The sequence below is a fragment of the Macaca mulatta genome, chromosome 4 (assembly GCF_049350105.2).
Source record: "Macaca mulatta isolate MMU2019108-1 chromosome 4, T2T-MMU8v2.0, whole genome shotgun sequence".
Lineage (NCBI taxonomy): Eukaryota > Metazoa > Chordata > Mammalia > Primates > Cercopithecidae > Macaca > Macaca mulatta.
Window position 1 is genome coordinate 43730926 of NC_133409.1, and position 22488 is coordinate 43753413.

General features: G+C 38.2%; 1 protein-coding gene and 1 pseudogene across 1 annotated transcript in view; both read right to left on the bottom strand.

The window, feature by feature from the left end:
* Positions 1–5995, bottom strand: part of NHSL1 (NHS like 1) — a 217542-nt gene extending 211547 nt beyond the window's left edge. The window contains exon 1 of the mRNA XM_077999468.1: positions 5836–5995. The gene's annotated coding sequence lies outside the window, so the exon portion shown is untranslated. The remainder of the gene's footprint in view (positions 1–5835) is intronic.
* Positions 5996–17524: 11529 nt separating this feature from the next.
* On the bottom strand, positions 17525–18448 carry LOC144340288 (mitochondrial carrier homolog 1 pseudogene; annotated as a pseudogene).
* Positions 18449–22488: the final 4040 nt, after the last annotated feature.

The window sequence follows — 22488 nt, forward strand, 5'->3', positions numbered from 1 at the left end:
AGGCAACTCAAATTCAAAATAACACAGAAAAGGAATCAGAATTCTATCAAATTTAACAAAGAGATTGAAATAATTAAAAATAATCAAGCAGAAATTCTCAAGATGAAAAAATGCAATTAGCCTACTGAAGAATGCATCAGAGTCTTTTAATAGCAGAACTGATCAAGCAGAAAAAGGAATTAGTTTGAAGACAGGCTATTCAAAAATACACAGAGGAGACAAAAGATAAAAAACAATGAAGCATGCCTACAGGATTTACAAAAAATAGCCTCAAAGATAGAAATGTAAGACTTATTGGCCTTAAAGAAGAGGTAGAGAAAGAGGGGCAGAAAATTTATTCAAAGGGATAGTAACAGAGAATTTCCCAAACCTAGATGAAGATATCAATAGCCAAGTACAAGAAGGTTATAGAACATCAAGTGGATTTAACCCAAAAAGACCACCTCGAGGCAGTTAATAAACTCCCAAAGGTCAAGGATAAAGAAAAGATCCTAAAAGCAGCAAGGAAAAAGAAACAGCATACAACGGAGCTCCGATACATCTCACAGCGGACTCTTCAGTGGAAACCTTGCAGACCAGGAGAGAGTGGCATGACATATTTAAAGTGCTGAAGGAAAAAAACTTTTACCCTAGAATAGTATACCTGGTGAAATATTCTTCAAACATAAAGGAGAAATAAAGACTTCCCCAGACAAAAGCTGAGGGATTTCATCAACACCAGAACTATTCTACAAGAAATGCTAAAGGGAGGACTTCAATCAGAAGGAAAAGGAAGTTAATGAGCAATAAGAATTCACCTAAAGGTACAAAACTCACTGGTAGTAGTAAGCACACAGAAAAATACAGAATATTCTAACACTGTAATTGTGGTGTGTAAACTACTCTTATTCTAAGTAGCAAAACTAAACAATGAGTCAAAGAAAAAATAACTACAACAACTATTCAAGACACAAAGTACAATAAGATATAAATAGAAACAACAAAAAGTTAAAAAGCAGGGGAATAAAGTTAAGACATGGAGTTTTTATTGTTTTATTTTTGCTTGTTTATGCAAAGTGTTAAGTTACCTGCTCAAAATAATGGGTTATAATATTTGCATGCTTTATGGTAAACTCAAACCAAAAAACATAACAGATACACAAAAAATAAAAAGCAAGAAACTAATCATATCACCAGAGAAAATCACCTTCAATGAAAGGAAGACAGGAAGGAAAGAAAGAAGAAGACCACAAACCAATCAGAAAACAACAAAATGGCAAGAGTAAGTCCTTATTTATCAATAACATTGAATGTAAATGGACTAAACTCTCCAATCAAAAGACAGAGAGCAGTTGAATGGATAAAAAACAAGACTCAATAATCTGTTGCCTCCAAGAAACACAATTCCCCTAGACCCAAAATAAAGGGATAGGAAAAGATATTCCATGCCAATGAAAACAAACAAAAAGAACAAGAGTAGCTGTACTCATATCAGACAAAACAGATTTCAAGACAAAGCTATAAAAGACAAAGAAGGTCACCATATAATGATAAAGGTATCAATTCAGCAAGAGGATATAACAATGTTAGCCGGGTGCGGTGGCTCACGCCTGTAATCCCAGCACTTTGGGAGGCTGAGGCGGGCAGATCACGAGGTCAGGAGATCGAGACCATCCTGGCTAACACAGTGAAACCCCGTCTCTACTAAAAAAATACAAAAAAAATTAGCCGGGTGTGGTGGCATGTGCCTGTAGTCCCAGTTACTTCAGAGGCTGAGACAGGAGAATGGCATGAACCTGGGAGGCGGAGCTTGCAGTGAGCCGAGATTGCACCACTGTACTCCAGCCTGGGCAACAGAGCGAGACTCCTCCGTCTCAAGAAAAAAAAAAAATTTAAAACATATATGCACACAGCACTGGAGCACCCCGATATGTAAATATTATTTGTGCTAAAAAGAGATCCCAATACAATAATAGCTGGAAAGATATTTACAGAACATTTCATCCAATGGCCACAGAATACACATTCTTTTCCTTACTGCATGGATCATACTCAAGGATAGACCATATGTTAGGTCACAGAACAAGTCCTAAAACATTCAAAAAAAAAAAAAAAAAAAAAAAGTAATATCAAACATCTTCTCTGACCACAATAAAATAAAACTAGAGATCAACAAGAAGAGGAATTTTGGAAACTATAAACACATGCAAATTAAACAACATGCTTTTGAATAGCCAGTGGGTCAATGAAGAAATTAAGAATGAAACTGAAAAATTTCTTAAATGATAATGGAAATACAACACACCAAAACCTATGGGATACAACAAAAGCAGTACTAAGAGGAAAGTTTGTAGCTGCCTCAAGTACCTACATCAAAAAAAAAACCACAAAAACAAAACTTCAAATAAACAACCTAACAATACATCTTAATTAGAAAAGCAAGAGCAAACCATATCCAAAATTCCTAGAAGAAAAGAAATAATAAAAGACCAGAGCAGAAATAAAATTGAAATCAAGAATACAAAAGATCAGTGAAACAAAAAGTTGGTTTTTTGGAAAAGTGAAAAAATTTACAAACCTTTAGCCAGACTGAGAAAAAGAAAAGATCTAAATAAATAAAATCAGATATGAAAAATGAGACATTACAACTGGTACTGCGGAAATTCAAAGGATCATTAGGTGGCTACTGTAAGCAATTATATGCCAATAAATTGGAAAATCTAGAAGAAATGGACAAATTCCAAGAAATACACAATACCAAGATTGAACCATGAAGAAATCCAAAACCTGAACAGACCAACAGCAAGTAATGAGATCAAAGAAGTTTCCCAGTAAAGAAAAGCCCAAGACCTAATGGTTTAACGCTGAATTCTACCAAACATTTAAAGAAGAACTAATATTAATACCAACCCTACTCAAACTGTTCTGAAAACTAGAGAACGAGGGGATAGTTACAACTCATTCTACGAGGTGAGTATTAGGCTGATACCAAAAACACACACACATTAAAAAAAAAAAAAAAAAAAAACTACAGGACAATATCTCTGAAGAATATTGATGCAAAAATGCTAAATAAAATACTAGCAAACTGATCTCAACAATACATTAGAGGCCAGGCACAGTAGCTCATGCCAGTAATCCCAGCACTTTGGGAGGCCGAGGCAAGTAGATCACTTGAGGTCAGGAGCTTGAGACCAGCCTGGTCAAATAGTGAAATGCCATCTCTACTAAACAAAAAACACAAATTAGCCAGGTGTGGTGGTGCAGACCTGTAATTCCAGCTATTCAGGAGGCTGAGGCAGGAGAATCACTTGAACCCAGAAGGCGAAGGTTGCAGTGAGCTGAGATTGAGATTGTGCCACTGTACTCCAGCCTGGGTGACATAGTGAGACTCTGTCTCCAAAAAAAAAAAGAAAAAGAAAAAGAAATAGATCAACAGAATGAAGGAAAAAAAATATATGGTCATTTCAATGGATGCTGAAAAAGTATTTGACAAAATTCAACATCCCTTCATGATAAACACCTTCAAAAAACTGGGTATAAAAGGAACATACCTCAACATAATAAATGCCACATACAACAAACCCATAGCTAATATAATGAACAGGGAAAAAGTGAAAGGCTTTCCTCTAAGATCGGGAACATGACAAGGATACCCACTTTCACCACTGTTGTTCAACATAGTGCTGGAAGTCCTAGCTAGACAATCAGACAAGAGAAAGAAATAAAGGGCATCCAAATTGGAAAGGAAGAAGTCAAACTATCCTTGTTTGCAGATGATATAATCTTATATTCGGAAAAAACTAAAGACCACCAAAAAACTATTAGGACTGGTATACAAATTCAGTAAAGTTGCAGGACACAAAATCAACATTCAAAAATCAATAGCATTTCTATATGCCAACAGTGAACAATCTGAAAACGAAATTTTAAAAGTAATCCCATTCACAATAGCCACACTGAAAATCAAATACGTAAGAGTTAATCAAAGAAGTGGAAGATCTCTGTAATGAAAACAATAAAATACTGATGAAAGAAATTGAAGAGGACACCAAAAAAATGGGAAAATATTCCATGTTCATGGAAAAAAATCAACATTGTTAAAATGTTCATACTAGCCAAAGCAATCTACAGATTCAATGCAATCCCTATCAAAATACGAATGACATTCTTCACAAAGATAGAAGAAACAATCCTAAAATTTGTATGGAACCGTGAAAGACCGAGAATAGCAAAATCTATCCTAAGCAAAAAGAACAAAACTAGAGGAAACGCATTTCCTGACTTCAAATGATACTACAGAGTAATCAAAACAGCACAGTAGTGGCATAAGAATAGACACATAGACCAATGGAACAGAATAGAGAAACCAGAAACAAATCCACACATCTACTGTTAATTCATTTTTTACAAAAGTGCCAAAAATATGTTAGGGAAAGGACAGTCTCTTCAATAAATGGCACTGGGAAAACTGGATATCCATAGGCAGAATAATGAAACTAGATCCCACATCTCTCAACATATACAAAAATCAATTCAAAGAGTAAAGACTTAAATCTTAGACCTCAAACTATGAAACTACTACAAAAAAACATTGGGAAAACTTTCCAGAACATTGGTGTGAGCAAAAATTTCTCGAGCAATACCCCACCAGCACAGGCAACCAAAGCAAAACTGAATACATCGGATCACATCAAGCTAAAAAGCTTCTGCACAGCAAAGGATACAATCAACAAAGTGAAGTGACAACCCACAAAACGTGAGAAAATATTTGCAAACTATCAATCTGACAAGTGATTAATAACCAGAATATGTAAGGAACCCAACTCTATCAGCAAAAAATCTAATCCGATTAAAAAATGGGCAAAAGATTTAAATAGACATTTCTCAAAACAAGACATGCAAATGGCTAACGGGCACATGAAAAGGTGCTCAACATTACTGATCATCAGAGAAACGCCAATCAATACTGCAATGAGATATTATCTCACCCCAGTTAAAATGGCTTATTTCCAAAAGACAGGCAATAACAAATGCTGCAGAGGATGGGGAGAAAAGGGGACCCTCGTACAGTTAGTAGGAAGGTAAATTAGTACAACCACTATGAAGAGCAGTTTGGAGGTTCCTCAAAAATCTAAAAATAGAGCTACCATATTATCCAGCAATCCTACTACTAGGTATGTACCCAAAATAAAGGAAAATCTGTATGTCAAGGAGATAGCTGCCATATTTGTTGCAGTATTGTTCACAGTAGCCAAGATTTGGAAGCAACCACAGATGAATGGATTTTTAAAATGTAGTACTTATACACAGTGGAGTACTATTCAGCCATTAAAAAGAATTAGATCCTGTCATTTACAACAACATAGATGGAACTAGAGGTCATTATGTTAAGTGAAATAAGCCACACACAGAAAGACAAACATAACATGTTCTCACTTATTTATGGGATCTAAAAATTAAAACAATTGAACTCACAAAGAGAGTAGAAGGATGGTTACCAGAAGCTGGGAAGGGCAGTAGGGTGGGTGGGTGATGATTAATAGGTATAAAAAAATAGAATAAGACATAGTATTTGATAGCACAACAGAGTGACTATAGTCAATAATTGTACATTTTAAACTAAAAGAGTATAAATGGATTGTTTGTAACACAAAGAATAAATGCTTGAGGAATGGATGGATACCTCATTTTCTATGATGTGATTATTATGCATAGCATGCCTGTATCAAAATATCTCATGTACCTCATAAACATATACACTTACTATGTACCCACAAAAATTAAACATTAAAAAGATACATGCAATACTTAACTTGATTAATCATTTTATTGTCAACAAGAAAGTATACTTACTGTCAAAGAGGTAGGAAAGTTAAGTCCTAATTGAATCTACATCAAAAGAAAAAGAAAAAAAGAAACTTTCTATTTAAATCTGTTGAAAGCTTCAATTATTCAACTGACCTGAGAAAATGAAACTTGGGTACACTATTCCTGGGTACATTTGCATCTTTCCTCAGAGAGCCCGCATAGGAGCTTTCATTGCACTAACTTCCAGCCCTCTGCTGTCTTCCCAGCCACTATGGATCAAGCTGCATATTAATGAGTAGGAGCAGCCAGAATATGGGAAACTCAGCCAAGAATACTAGGACAGACAAGAAAAGAGCTCACTATTTTCAAGAAAACATCTTTTAAGAGTTCTGGGCTCCCAGAAGTCAGGCCAAAACAGAAAGAAACTGCCTTTGGATGGGGATAAATAAGTTTGAGCTTTGTGCCCAAAGGGGATGGTAAAATACTTTTCTTCTTTTTTTGTACCATCTGTTTTAATAAAGGTAAATCTGGGTTACAGCAGCTTCATACTTACATCAGAATTACTTGATTTGTTTGGAGATATAATAAAATCCATAGTGTTAGGAATCAAGAACTTGAAGGAATTTATTATTTTTTTAAGAGCCATCTGGAAGCACTGTCAAATTACTTCTTTTCTCTACCTACTCCTGGGAGCAATTATGGATATTCCCTGAAAATGTCTTAAAGATAAAACACATTATCTAAAAACTTGAGAATTTGGTATAAAGTATATTTCATTTGAAACAAAATAAATAATTCCCCTGTAACAACTTTTACTCATTGTTTTTTTTTTTTTAAAGTTGATGTATGGCTAGGCACAGTGGCTCACGACTGTAATCCCAGCACTTTGGGAGGCCGAGGTGGGCACATCACAAGGTCACAAGATCGGGACCATCCTTGCCAACATAATGAAACCCTGTTGCTATTAAAAAAAATACAAAAATTGGCCAGGCACATCGGCTCATGCCTGTAATCCCAGCACTTTGGGGGGCCGAGGCAGGCGGATCATGAGGTCAGAAGATTGAGATCATCCTGGCTAACATGGTGAAACCTCGTCTCTATTAAAAACACACACACACACACACACAAAATAGCTGGGTGTGGTGGCGGGTGCCTGTAGCCTCAGCTACTTGGGAGGCTGAAGCAGGAGAATGGTGTAAACCCGGGAGGCGGAGCTGGCAGTGAGCCGAGATCACGCCACTGCATTCCAGCCTGGGCAACAGAGAGGAATGCAGTGGCGTGATCTCGCCACTAGTAAAAAAAAAAAAACCACAAAAATATTAGCTGGGCATGGTGGCGCACGCCTGTAGTCCCAGCTACTTGGGAGGCTGAAGCTGAAGAATCACTTGAACCTGGGAGGCGGAGGTTACAGTGAGCCAAGATCAGGCCTCCAGCCAGGCAACAGAGCGAGACTCCGTCTCAAAAAAAAAAAAAAAAAAGTTGATGTAGAACCTCATTCTTAAAAACCATTTTTCAAATTTTAGTTTTTGGTTTTGTTTGTTTTTTTAACAAAATGCAGCTTTTTCTCCACAATGCTGTATTTCATCATAAATACCTGATAAAGTTCCATCAGTATTTCAAAATTCTCATCATTGTATTGCACAGATTATAATCTCATGCAGAGCTGCAAACAACCCCATCTTTGAACTTCTTGTATTACATGCAAATTGTTAAGTGTTGCATATTTCTGTAGAACATTCCCCTTCTGAATAATCTATAGATCGAATTGTCTATAACAAGTATGGATTAGTTTTTCTCCATCTTACAGCATCTTGGTGCCCATCGAGTCTGCACCCTCTAGTATACAGTTATGGAAATCCCAAAGCAAAACTTCCCTTACACTACAAAGTGGTATAGCTAGAAAGTGAAAGGAACCTAACTATTCTGACTTTTAGGCTAGGGCAAACAAACTTATTCTGTAATTTCTTAGTATTCCTCAGCATTTTCATAGCATCTATCAAAATCCCTAGCATGTAGTAGACATTTAAAAAATACAAATGACCCCTGAACAACACAAGTTTGAAGTACATGGGTCCACTTATATGCAGATTTTCTTTGGCCTCGTGGGCCACCCCTGAGACAGCAAGACTAATCCCTCCTCCTCCTCAGAATATGATAAATATGAAAAGCTTTATGATGATCCACTTCCACTAATGAATAGTAAATATATTTTCTCTTCTTTATGATTTTCCTAATAACGTTTTCCTTTACCTAGCTTTCCTTACTGCAAGAATACAGTATATATGTAACATGCAAATCTGTGTCAATTGACTGTCATTGGTAAGGCTTCTGGTCAACAGAAGGTCACTAGTAGCTAAGTTTTCAGAAAGTCAAAGTTATACATAGATTTTCGAATGCACAAGGTTGGTTCCCCTAAATCCCCACTCCCAGTTGTTCAAGGGTCAACTGTACCTACTGGCTGATAAAACTGAGGCCACCTTTAATCTTGAATCCATTGAAGCATATGGGCTGATCCATTACCAGATTGAAATTTCTAAACACACACAAACTGTCAGTTTTGCTGACATCAATGGGCAATGGTTTTCTAACTGAAAAATAATGTTTCCAAGATATTGGAGACTTGGTCAAAAGCAGAATTTAAAAGCTAATGGAAAACAAAAAAGTCCTCCCACCCCAAAGGCAATCTCAGCTGTTGAAGATTCTTGCCCCTCTCAGTTGAGGCAGGCGGATTGCAAGGTCAGCAGTTCAAGACCCAGCCTGACCAACATGGTGAAACCCCATCTCTATTAAAAATACAAAAATTAGCTGGGCATGGTGGCGCGTGCCTGTAATCCCAGTTCAATGGGATCCCAGCTCAGTGGAATTACTAAAATGAGCACTTAGTGCTGTATATATCCTCTAATTAATTTACAATTTTATACACAGAGGAAAACACCGAAAACTGGATGAGTCAGGAAAAGACTTTGAAGAGAACGCAGAACATAAATACACCCTTATAAAATGTTGACCTAAGGCAGAGAAGATGAAGAACCATCTAAAAGGAAAGAATGGCACAGGCAAAAAAGCTTCAAGGAACGCGTGTGAAATGTATAGTATTGGTTGGTGTGTGTCTCCACTAAATGGTTTAGAAATCATGAAAAGTCAAACTGAATAAAGAAACGATATTCAGGAGGTTGATGCAAGAGAATCGCTCGAACCCGGAAGGCGGAGGTTGCAGTGAGCCGAGATCATGCCACTGCACTCAGCCTGGGCAACAGAGTGAGACTCCATCTCAGAAAAAAAAAGAAAGAAAAAAAAGAAAATCATGGCAGTCAGGGGAACTCCCCTGCTTTCAGTATGCTCTATCCAAACCCATCACTACCTTCCCAGGAATACTGCACCCAACCTTTCTTCCTCCCTTAAATGATCAAGTGTTCCTTACTCTTCGCTGAATTCCTTTGGCCTGTGAAGATATGAACCCCCTTTCTACTCCTGTCTGAAAAGATATTCCCTCACTCTCAGTCCCAACCTCCTCACTGTCTCCTATACTTTGATTTCTATAAATATTCTAATGCTTCTCCCACATAAAAAGTTTTCTGAAGTAACAAATTTCCATGTTCTCTAACATATCATTTCAGACTATAAAAAGAAAAACTTTAAGGTATCATGTTTACATTTATTACAAATGAAATCTTTTTTAAAATTCAGTTGACATCTCATTGAACTTTCTGTTATAACCCATATTATATTCCCAAATTCATACAAAAAAATCAATTTTTAAAAATGAAAGTTTAGAGAATCAAATCACTTAAATTTTTGAGTTGTCAATACTTGGCCAGACTCTGTTATAGAATACCTAATTCTATAAGAATTTGTATTTCTCTACCCACAAACATTAAAAATTAAAATTTTTTACTTATATTTCTCCTCAAATGTAAGACTAAAATGAGCACTTCATGCTGTATACATTCTCTAATTAATTTACAATTTTATACACACAGGAAAAAAAACACTGAAACCTGGATGAGTCAGGAAAAGCCTTTGAAGAGAACACAGAACTTGATACACCCTTCTAAAATGGTAACTTAAGGCAGAGAAGATGAAGAACCATGTAAGAGGAAAGCATGGCACAGGCAAAAAAGCTTCAAGGAACACATGTGAAATGTACAATATTGGTTGGTGTGTATCTCCACTAAATGGTTTAGAAATCATGGAAAGTCAAACTGAATAAAGAAAAAATACGATTATTCCAGATTGTAGTGAACCATGAAATTTAGGCAAAGGAGTTCAGACTTGGTTTTTTTTTGTTTTTGTTTCTGTTTTGCCAACGTAAATTTTAAGAAAATAAAAGAGTGGAGGGATGTTTTAGAGAATTAGGTCTGGCAACAATGTAAAAACTAGAACAGCAGTGAAGAAGGTGAGCAGCAGAGGGAGGTGGTAATTAGCAGGGAGAGCCAAAAGAAGGCTCAGACAGTGAGGTAGGCACACGGAGATAAGGGCGGTGGGTCTCTGGGGGGAGAAAATCATACAAAGGAAGCTTGAGAGTTCAAAGAAAGACACCATAATTAAAGGGTAACCATTCCCAAAGTATTTCACTCTAAGATTCCTTTAAATATTGGATCTGCTTCACAAACGTCCTCATCAAACACAAGTGGTTATTTTCAAAAGGCTGCTGTTTTAAGCTTACCTATCGCTACCATGAGCTTAAAACATCAGGTAGAAGACATCTTAAAGATGTTTTAAAGAACACAGATCAAGCCAATACGATAATGAGATGATATTTTTTAGCAGCAGCTACTATTTGATGAGGGCTTACTATGTGTCAAACACTGTGCTAGGCCTTCTGCCAACATCATCTTTCCTCCTCACAATTTTGTAGGTATAAATATTGTTAGTTCCTTTCCTAAGACTTTATTTTTTTAGAGCAGTTTTAGGTTCATAGCAAAATTGAGAGGGAGATACAGATCCCAACCTCCCTACTTCCACACCTGCACAGCCTCCTCTGTTATCCACATTCCCCATGGGGTGGTGCATTTCTTACAACTGATGAACCTACATTGACCCGTCATTATCACCCAGAGTCCATAGTTCACATTAGGGTTCACTCTTGGTGTTGACATTTTATGTGTCTGGACAAATACATAATGATGTGTATCCACCATTAAACTCAGTCTAACAATTAAATGATCAACCTGAAGAAGGGTACATCTTTAAAACTAGTAGAGCCAATATTCAAACCCATACTGAATGTGTTGCATAAGATGGAAACATACCTGAATTACCACTTAGAACCTCTGACAAACAGTATGCTTTTAATAAATATATCTCAGTCATCAAAATTATGATATAATTAGGTACCATTTTAACAGAATTGGAGGATTTACACTTTCACTAAAAGTTAAGCAGCTCGGTGGCTCGTGCCTGTAATCCCAGCACTTTGGGAGGCCGATGCAGGTAGATCATTTGAGGTCAAGAGTTCGAGACCAGCCTGGCCAACATGATGAAACCCATCTCTACTAAAAATACAAAAATTAGCTGGGCGTGGCAGTGCGCACCTGTAGTCCTAGCTACTTGGAAGGCTGAGCCAGGAGAATTGCTTGAACCCAGGAGGCGCAGGCTGCTGTGAGCCAAGATTGTGCCACTGCACTCTAGCCCAGGCAACAGCAAGACTCCATGTTAAAAAAAAAAAAAAAAAGCTAAGCAGCTCAAGCGCCTTCAAAACAAACTCTATCTTGGGATTGAGAAAAGTATTTTGGCTATTTGAGAATTTTGTATCTTTTTACTATAAACAAAACTTATTTCTCAAATTTATATAATTAGTCATTTAAAAAAGGAAATCATTGAACAAGACTGCAAAACAATTCTCAAAAACACTTATTTTCAAATTATAATATTCAATGAGAAGCAATTTATGGCCAGGCGTGGTGGCTCATGCCTGTAATCCCAGCACTTTGGGAGACTGAGGAGGGTCGATCACGAGGTCAGGAGTTCGAGACCAGCCTGACCAACATGGTGAAACCCCATGTCTACTAAAAATACAAAAATTAGCTGGGTGTGAGGGTGCGTGCCTGTAATCCCAACTACTCAGGAGGCTGAGGCAGACGGGCAGAGGTTGCAGTGAGCTGAGATTGTGCCACTGCACTCCAGCCTGGGCAACAAAGCGAGACTCTGTCTCAAACAAAAAAAAAAAGCAATTTCTTCTGAAGTATCAAATAGTCAGTTGAAAAAGTCATCTGTATTGAAAAGTTTAAAAACATAAAACACACAAATAAAACCACCTTTTCAAAAAAGAGGCAGGCATTAATAACAGGCATTGCTCTGTTATTAATACTGTTATTATCTGAAAATCTGGTTTTTACTTAAAAGGAGCAGGGACTATGAGATAAGGAAATAGGGTGATAAGAAACAAAATGAAGGAGACAAAAGATAAATTATTATTTCTTAATAAAAGTCAACTTAGTTTACGTGTTTTCTACATGGGTACCTACTTTAAATGTATCTACTAACTTAAAATGTTTCTTCTAGAGTCAATTAATATTGGTAGAATATTTACTATGTATAGGCACAGATTTAAGAATTTTACATGCTTCAACTCCTTTATCCTATAGCTGATTTATATGGTCTCTATCCTTGAAAACAGAGTCAATAATTTTGAAACCTAAACATCTAAAAGGCCTCTGGGGCCTGACCAGGAATTCTGGAACAAGAGTCATCTGTCACTGAGGCACAGCATGATGTGTGTAAACCTTTAAAACCATAAAGGGCAAAATAAATGTTTCCAGGTCACATCTTACTATGTGGTTCTGTTCTAATGATGTCTCTGTTTAGTGTTATTGTGTGATTTGATGACAGGATAATAGAGTTACATGCAATAATCATTTTCAATAAGGTCCACGGACACCAGCATGATCTGACAGCAATGTGGACCACACTGAAACGTCAATGCATTCCTCTGATGCAGCTGGGCCCCAGGCACTCAGCACTCTGGCCCTTCCCTCAACCACGAAGGTTCTCCGGCTCCTCTCCCATCTTTGCTCAAAAGTCACCTTAATGAGGATTAGCGGGCCTCCTGAAAATTATAACCCACTCTCTCTCCTAGATGTCCGTTAGCCTGTTTTATTTGTTCTATAGCACTAATCACCTTATAGCCTACTATAATATTGACTTTTTGTTACTGCAGTGTTTTTATTTTTCTTTTTTTTTGAAATAGAATCTTGCTCTGTTGCCCAGGATGGAGTGCAGTAGCATGATCTTGGCTCATTGCAGCCTTCGCCTCCCGGGTTCAAGCAATTCTCCTGCCTCAGCCTTTCGAGTAGCTGGGACTACAGGTGCGCACCGTCACGCCTGGCTAATTTTTGTACTTTTAGTAGAGACGGGGTTTCACCATGTTGGCCACGATGGTCTTGACCTCCTGACCTTGTGATCTACTCACCTCAGCCTCCCAAAGTGCTGGGATTACAGGTGTCAGCCACCCCGCCTGGCCTGTAGTTTTTCTATCTGCCCCTACAAACATCACCATAGCAGGAATTTTGGTCTTTTTGTTCACTGAAGTACCTGAAGAATTTAAAAGGTGTCTGGCAGAAAATAAGTGCTCAATATATACATTTGTTAAAAGTGTTTTAAATGAATGAGTGTATAAGATAATCAGCAAAAAGATAAACCTAGAGCCAACATTTCCTTATAGTCTTTCAGGTGGGAGAAAAACTTAAATACAAGCAGTTACCATAGAATCTTAATACAAGTTTTCAAGAACTTACAAATTTCCTCTCGTCATATAATTACAGGAATACAGCAGCTTTTCCAATGCATCTTTCTTACGCAAGCATCTTCCAACTCAGTAATTCCAGAAACATCTTAACATTCTCAACATACCACACAAATCCCTTGTTACATACCACATAAATCCCTTGTTATAGGTTTTCAATACGGAATTATAAGAAAGTTAAATACACCAATATTTTTAACCCCTAACTCCAAAGAACCTGTTATAAGGATTAGAAATAATATATTGAAAATAGTATATACAGGTACTTGAATTAAAAATTCTTATCAACCAGCCACTTTGGAGGCTGAGGTGGGAGGATTATATGAGCCTGGGAGGCAGAGGTTGCTACAGATTGCACCACTGCACTCTAGCCTGGGAGGCAGAGCAAGACCCTGTCTCGAGGGAAAAAAAAAAAATTCTTATCAATACTTCATGGAAATATGATAGAATAAGTCAGTGACTATCCACAAGGAAGAATAGGAAAATACAAGTCCCTCAATATAATCTGCCAATCTGGAATTGTTTAAGTTCTACCTAAATCAGCAACTCCTGAGGGTAAGGGGTGAGGGGTAAACTGATTAAAAAGCTAAATTCATTAATTCAAAAAAAACTTGAGTGTGTACTTAACAAATGCTAGGGTCTGTCCTCCATTCTGAGTTTACAATAATGAGCAAATGAAACATGACTCTGCTCTCCTGCAGCTTACAATCCAGTAAGAAAACATTTCTCTACTTTTACACAATCACACAGTCCCAAGAGGGAGGAAACACTGGTGTCTTCAAATAAGAACTGTTTGAGCCCATTAAGAATTTTAATTAAAATGGCACACACTACTGCCCAAAATAAATGAATTATGAGAGGAGAGTACTTTAATGTGAATGTTGTTCTTCATGTGTCAAAATTGTGATTCCCAGTTTAACAAACATCTGTGATGGACAGTAAAACTTTGGTCGTCATTTGCATCCACTAGGATACAGCATCCAACTCTCAGTTTCTCCTTTCTGTACGAATCTCTCAAAAACAGTGAATCACCAAAGGACCAGCATTGGTTACCAAAATGAATATATTTTGTTCTGTAGTTTCCTGTCCTGGGGGCGAAAATACAAAACAAAACAAAAAATGGAGCAACGTACAGCACAAAATACTCAACTAGAGGCATCATGCCAAGAAAGCAACAAAGTTTTATACTTAAGCCAAAGACTCCTGGGTTCTTTTCAAAATTTTAAATCGTGACAATTATCTTGATGTTTCTTGATGAATCAGATCTGTCTACAGAACAAAAGCTTGCTCGGGAGTTTTGTGTACTTTGAGGAATAATTATTTCCTAAGCTTATTCACTTTTTTAAGAAAGCAGCTTACAGACAGATTTAGAAGCCGGTATGCTTGAGTGAAAACATTTGTAATCAGTCAACCTACAGAGGCATTTTGCTTGAAATGTCAATTGAAAACAATTTTGTGTGGAAAAAGAACTTAAAAATTGATCCCATCAAAAAATATTTCTCACTTTTTTTTTTTTTTTTTTTTTTTTTTTTGAGACGGAGACTCGCTCTGTGGCCCAGGCTGGAGTGACATAATCTCACCTCACTGCAACCTCCACCTCGGGGTTCAAGTGATTCTCCTGCCTCCGCCTTCCGAGTAGCTGGGATTACAGGTACACGCCATGCCCAACTAATTTTAGTATTTTCACTACAGATGGGGTTTCACCACATTGGCAAGGCTGGTCTCAAACTCCTGACCTCATCAAGTGATCCACCTGCCTTGGCCTCCCAAAATGCTGGAATTACAAGCGTGAGCCACCGCACCGGTGTCTAATTTTCTTACACAGATTTCTGTTTCAACTCTGCAGTTTAAACTGTTGCCAAATTTTTCAAAGTCACCGCTACTTTTAATGAGTTATGGTATGGAAGCTTGCATTTAATTATAATAGCATTGTGTGACATTCAAATCTCTTCAATTTCATTGTTTCCTTCCCTCTTGGTGTAACTATATTAGTAAATAGCACATAATATATTGATGAACCTATTTTTATAGCTGATTAGCAAAATGTGTATTTTACCTTTCCAGACCGTACACACACACAGTTGCTAAGCAGTTATTAAAATGCATCTATCAATACACATCCACGTAGGAGTGTTTTCACTTATCTACTGCTGCATGACAAACCACTCTAAAACTTAATGGCTTAAAAAAAACAATTGATACTTTTGCTCAATATTCTGCAATCTAGGCAAGGCTCAGCTGAACAGTTCTTCGGCTCACCTCCCCAGCCATCATATAAGGCTGCATTTAGCTGACCGAAAAGCCTCCCTCTCTCCCAGCATGTAGTTCTAGGGCCTCTCTCCATTCATGTGACCGCCCACTAAAATAACTGGACTTCTTAGATATAATTGCTGGAACTTCTCAAAACTTAGGCCTGGAACTTGCACAGTATCGATTCTGCTGATTTTATCAGTTAAAGTCTAAGACTTATGCCACACACAGAAGGAAGGGCCTACCCAATGGTGTAAATACTGAAAGCAGTAGTTTTCTTGGAGCCCTCACTGTAACAGATCATAAGGGCAATTTATATTCCATCTTCAGAACTTATACTGTGTTCCTGAGGGTTAAGATGATAGAAGAGGCAAGTTTTTTTTTTTTTTTTTAATTTCTGGGAAAATATTTGAAAGCAAGGCAATAGACGAGTAGTAGATTGGCGGTGAGGGATGAACATAGTCAACTATAAAATAGCATATCTGAACAGCAGTGCTGACAAGTTGATGGGTGCAGCACAGCAACATGACACAAGTATACATATGTAACAAACCTGCAGGTTATGCACATGTACCCTAGAACTTAAAGTATAATAATAATAAAAAAAAAATGTAGACCTTCATATACCTTTTTAATGGAACTTGTTTATTGGTAAAATTAAGAAGGAGTTGTATATAGAGGCTTAGTTATTATTATGCAACACATAATCTTCAAGAAGCTGAACAAGGGAGATGATACACCAGGTTTATCACAGGAAAGTGTATACACTACACTTCATCCACCGTTAGTGTCAGGCTAACCAGCAGAATCAGTGGAAAGACAAGAGCAAGCAATCTTTTAACCTTTCATCCAGAACCTCTCACAGTCCACTAGCCTGGGAGGGTGTCGACTCTATACACTTCATCTAGTCAGTCTCTCACTGGGAAAGGCAGAGAATACTCTCATTCCATACACCCTTTGTATTCAATAGCTTAACTTCAAGTCAATGAAGCCACTCTGAAACTTGATACTCTATGGATCTTCCTTAAATTGGACCTCTATGTAATATATATCTTTATTTCCTTCTATAAAGCCATCCAAAAAAAAAAAAAAGAAGAACAGCGAATTCTATTTCTTTTTTTCTTTTCTCCACCACCAATACATTTATTTGCAGGAGACGGGGTCAAATCTTACCATGAACTGGGTAGGACTAGAGACGCTGATCTGCCCAACCTCTGGGTACTCACAACTGCACAGGTAACCAGATCCTATATGCGAGGCATTGCCATTAAAAAGATGAGCATTAGATGAGGAGGGCACATTCTAAGTACTCACATGATTTCCCATTCAGAGGAAGGTACTGCCCTCATTGTCAGAAGAATAGTGTTGAGAAAAACGCAGGCAGAGCCTAGCATTTGCCTACCAGCATAGGCCTAGACATGATGGTGGCCGTGTGCCAGGGGATCACACCCTATTTACAAAGGAGGAGAATGATGCTCCCAGCTGAGCTGCAGGATGGGCGCTGGGCTGACTGGAGGGGTAGATGGGGTGGGGTCTGACCCCATTAGCCTTTCCCTGTCCAACCTGGGTCCCCACAAGCCATTCTCCGGCCCTTTGCACAAGACAGACTCGGCAAATCCATGAGGTATGGGGATTCTGCCAACTCCCCACCTCCCCCCACCTTTCCCAGGTCTGGCAGGTGACCCAATCCACTGGGTGCAGCCTCACCTCCACCCAACTCCACATCTGGATAGACACATGGCAAATATGGAAATTGAAACCTGGCTGGGCTGGACCACATCTGATTGTTGTTGGGTTGGAGTCATCTTGCAGGTATCCCGAGATGGTCAGGCCTCCCTCACGGTGGCCAGGTTGAGACCATGTTTTTTAGATGATTCAGGTTACTCCAGGACGAAGCATGATCCTGATGACACCCTGCGGAAAAGCAGGCTGGAGCCTCGGAAGAGCTGGCCCTGCATACTGAGGTATTTCCAGCAGTGAATCCAGGATTTGAACACCAGGGAGTAACAAGGGAGCCCAGCCTGCAGGCCGCAGTTGTTCAAAGCCAGGAAGTTGTCAACTAGCAGGAAGGGGTAGGTCAGCATGCTCACTGCAATCCCCATCAAGCCCTTAGTGTGGCTCCGGACGGCCAGGGCCTGGTGGAAGCTGTCATCCACCAGGTAGGCACTGATGAAGTGGGCCAGTAAGTTACAGCCCCACAAGAAAACCACATCACCCAGGAGGTGAGGGATTAATCCAACAAATCCCAGCAGCCCTTCCTCTTTGAAAAGTTTCCCAATGGAGCTTAGCACACCACTGTACTTGGCTTCCCATCCCACAAACTGGACCATCCAGCGCATTGAGATGACACACAGCAGGTGGGCCAACATGCGGGACATGCACTGCATCATCATCCCATAGGAGGTCTCCTTCACCATTTTCTTCAGGGAAGTCTTCATATCATCCTTGTTGGAAACCTGCTATATCTCATCTGGAGGGAAAACCTTCTTCATACTACCCAGGTCACAGGAAAGAGGGCGTTGGACATCAGCCGGGGCCTCAGGCCTCAGAACAGCCCTATCTTACCATCCACTTGCACATCGTACTTGGCATAGGTGAAGAAGCTTGGCAGATAGACGACTTTCCTCCCCAGCACATAAGGCTTTGTGTTTGGGTCTTCCTTAATTAAAGCAAGTTCTTAACAAAGTTGTTCTAAATTACCTCGAATTTTGATAACATGTCATAAAACTCATCTGTTAAGCTTTAATAGCTGCACGTGCCAACCAACTTAATTAATATATAATATTTTTCAAAGAAAAAACTCATATGTATTACAACTGACCTCTATTGGTATTTCTTCAGTTTACCCTAAATGTTGACAAGTGTTGCCATTTATTATTTAAATTTGGAGAGGGCAAATCTTAGGAAAAGCAAAAAGGTTAAGGAACACAAAGAATTCTATTCAAAGAAACTCACAAAATAAATTTTGGAGCACAAACTGTGGTACAACAGTTTTCCTTTGTATTTCTAAACAACCACTAATAAGACTTTCTTTTTGCAATATGCAAGCTTCTTTCATCAAGCCAATTGGTTTAATTAGCATTTACATCATTTTAAGTTATGACTCACGTTAACAAAATAGAACAGTTGTAGAAACAACGAAACTTCAACGCTCGCTCAGAAATCACCCAACCCTAACCTTGTCTCTGCTTTCCAGATGTAGCAGCAGCTTCTTTAGATGAAAGGGGAACGGAAAGGAACGTTTTCCATGGGGAAGGGGATGAGGGTAATAACATGGATCCAGAGCATATATGCTACCCATATATTCATGTGAAGGATCTCCTGTCTAATAACATGGATCCAGAGCATATATACTATCCATACACTCACGTGAAGGATCTCCTGTCCAATAACATGGATCCAGAGCATATATGCTACCCACACACTCATGTGAAGGATCTCTGTCTAATAACATGGATCCAGAGCATATATGCTACCCATATACTCATCTGAAGGATCTCCTGTCTAACAACATTCCAGAAGCTACATGACAGAAATGTCAGTCATCATATTCACCACCAGCAAAGAGCTTAAGGCACTTACATGAGCAAAGTTATGTTGACAGGAGGTGCCCATTGGAAATCACAATAAGTATCAGATACCTTGCTACCACTGACCAAACACAAACGAGATCAACAGAAAATACCATCGCAAAGATATGATTAGACTGAATATGTATAAAATTATTTCACTCTATTTTGGGGTTAAATAATTTTACCTAAATTTAAAGTAACACAGTAACTATACTCAATGTCAACACTGCTTCTATTTCTTATTAACAATATAGACCATGAAACTGTATCAGAACATTAGTATTCAATAATTTTATGTTCTGGTTGATGTCCTTACAGAACTTTCACTTCATCTTCTTTGCTAGATGAAATAATATTGATTACTTTGTGTTTACCTTTGCTAAAATCTATCAGTAATACCTTATAAAATTTAAATTAAGGTATGGCTGGTCAGGCACAGTGGCTCATGCCTGTAATCCCAGCACTTTGGGAGGCTGAGGCGGGCAGATCACCTGAAGTCAGGAGTTTGAGACCAGCCTGACCAACATGGAGAAACCCATCTCTACTAAAAATACAAAACTAGCCGGGTGTGGTGGCTCATGCCTGTAATCCCAGCTACTCAGGAGGCTGAGGCAGGAAAATCGCTTGAACCCGGGAGGCAGAGGTTGCGGTGAGCCAAGATCGCGCCATTACACTCCAGCCTGGGCAACAAGAGTGAAACCCCATCTCAAAAAAACAAAAAAATAAAAAACAAATAAAAATTTTAAAAAAATTAAATATGGCTATATCACAGAACTTTAAAAGCCAAATTTTTCTAACATTACTTTAAAATCTAGAAAATCATGTTTCCATTCATATCATTTTTTATGAAGATGCAATTACTGAATAAGAATAATTCAAGTAAGAAAAGTTAGAATTAGTTTAAGTAAAACAAGCAAAAAAGTATATAAGCACTTAGGAAACATACAATGCAAAACAAATTAGTTAGATCATCACTGTTATTCTCCAAGCAACTGAAAATAACTACCTCTAAGAGGGGAGAGGCACAAAAGCGGGAATAGAATTTCTAACAGAAAGGCCACTGTTTACCCGTAAGTTTCACACTGTAGAAATATGAACACCTGCCAGATACTTAAATACACCCACATGCAGAATGTTCCATCACTTTTTAAAATTTTAATTACCTCCATTTATTATAATCACCAACAGGTAATTTTCTAAGCAACATAAGATCAGCATTGGGATTGAGGTTAGCTAAATAGTCTAAATTAGTTTAAGCAACTACTTTTGGATAATCAGTTGCACTTGTGCCCACTCACAGGGAGAGGCTGTTGAAAGTCAAGGATTTCCTCTGCATTCTCTTGCCTGCAGAGCTAAACGGTTACAACAGAATCAAGTTCAGTAACTACACTGGAGCAAGGAAAAATTAAATTGCTCAGTGAAATTAAGTTTAGTGGGTTGTAACACTTCATTTCTTCATTCTGCACTCAAGACAATTTGACCTTCCACACCTATTATATTTCCAAGTCCAACTAGGTGACATGTATCTCTAAGCATTTAAGTTCCCCTTAAAAAGCCTTAGTCTTGGCCAGGCACGGTGGCTCACACCTGTAATCCTAGCACTTTGGGAGGCCGGGAAGGGCGGATCACGAGGTCAAGAGATCAAGACCATCCTGGCCAACACGGTGAAACCCCGTCTCTACTAAAAATACAAAAATTAGCCGGGCATGGTGGTGCGTGCCTGTAGTCCCAACTACGTGGGTGGCTGAGACAGGAGAATCACTTGAACCCAGGAGGCAGAGGTTGCAGTGAGCTGAGATGCTGAGATCGCGCCACCACACTCCAGCCTGGCAACAGAGTAAGACTCCATCTCAAAAAAAAAAAAAAAAAGCCTTAGTCTTTAACCCTTCACAAAGTATTGTTATGATTGGCAACTTATTTTCTGAAATGCCACAATCAAGTATGAAACTGTTGTCTCAGGCAGGGCAGAAATAAACTGTTTTGAATAAACGTTTAAAGCTTAGATTCTCCATACCAGCATTCCTCAGCTCAGAGGTATTTCACATCACAACGCAGTATGCATATTATATGTGCATATATATGTACCTAGAAACCCATATTCAAAACACAAACACATATGAAATGTTTCACGAAACATGTCTTACCCTTACTGTATGATATGCTCTGATATTTTATATTCTATTTCTTTGTTTACATTGCTCATTGTCCCTAATTTGATTTCACCAACCCAGCAATGCAGTAGCAACCACAGTTTGGAAAACTATAACTCCCTCTATGCAAATACCAATTCAAAGTTCTTCATAAAATTCACTCCTGCCAATCAGGATTAGTGTGACACCCTGTGCAGATGGGACTACAAAGACACTCCAAAGAGGTGACTGATTTGTAAATGAGTCTGTTTTTGAAACATGAATGAAATATGCAGCAGAGAATCCAGAGCAGACGAGCACTAACTGCATATCTAAGAGCAAATTAGTCATTTATCATTAAACTGAAAGTACTCTGACGCAGACTTTTTTTGGACAGGAAAATGGAAATTAAAACAAGACTTTATTTTTTCTTAATATGCTTGCAAAAAAAAATTAACTGATACTATCAAGTGTTGAAAAGGATGTGGGAAAATGTGTACGCTGTTATTAGGGCTGCAATTTTGTACAGCCTTTTTGGAGAGTGATTTGAGAGCATCATTAAATTTTAAACATGCATATCCTTTGACCCAGCAATTCTTCTAGCTATGCTCTTGTACATGCAATCCAAGAGATGTGTAAAGACACTGGCCATTGATAAGAAAATACTTATGGTACAATCACATTTTTTAAATTATTTTAATTTTTTAAAAGAAATATTAAGAACAGCAGGTATTTCCATATCATTCTCTCTTTTTTTTAATGTGACCAATTCAGTTTCTTTTCAGTACACATTGTTTCTCAATGAGATGTTATTAATATTCTGGGCCAACTATTTCTCCATAATTTTTCATTTTTTAAATACCCAGGTAAGGGTGGCACCAGCCTTGACTGAAAAATAAAACAAAACAAAAAACCACTATTCCATGTATACTGAGGAGAAAAAAAATGTTTTAAGCTGTTACGAGGTGGCGAAAAGCCAGTTGCAGAACAATACATATAGTAT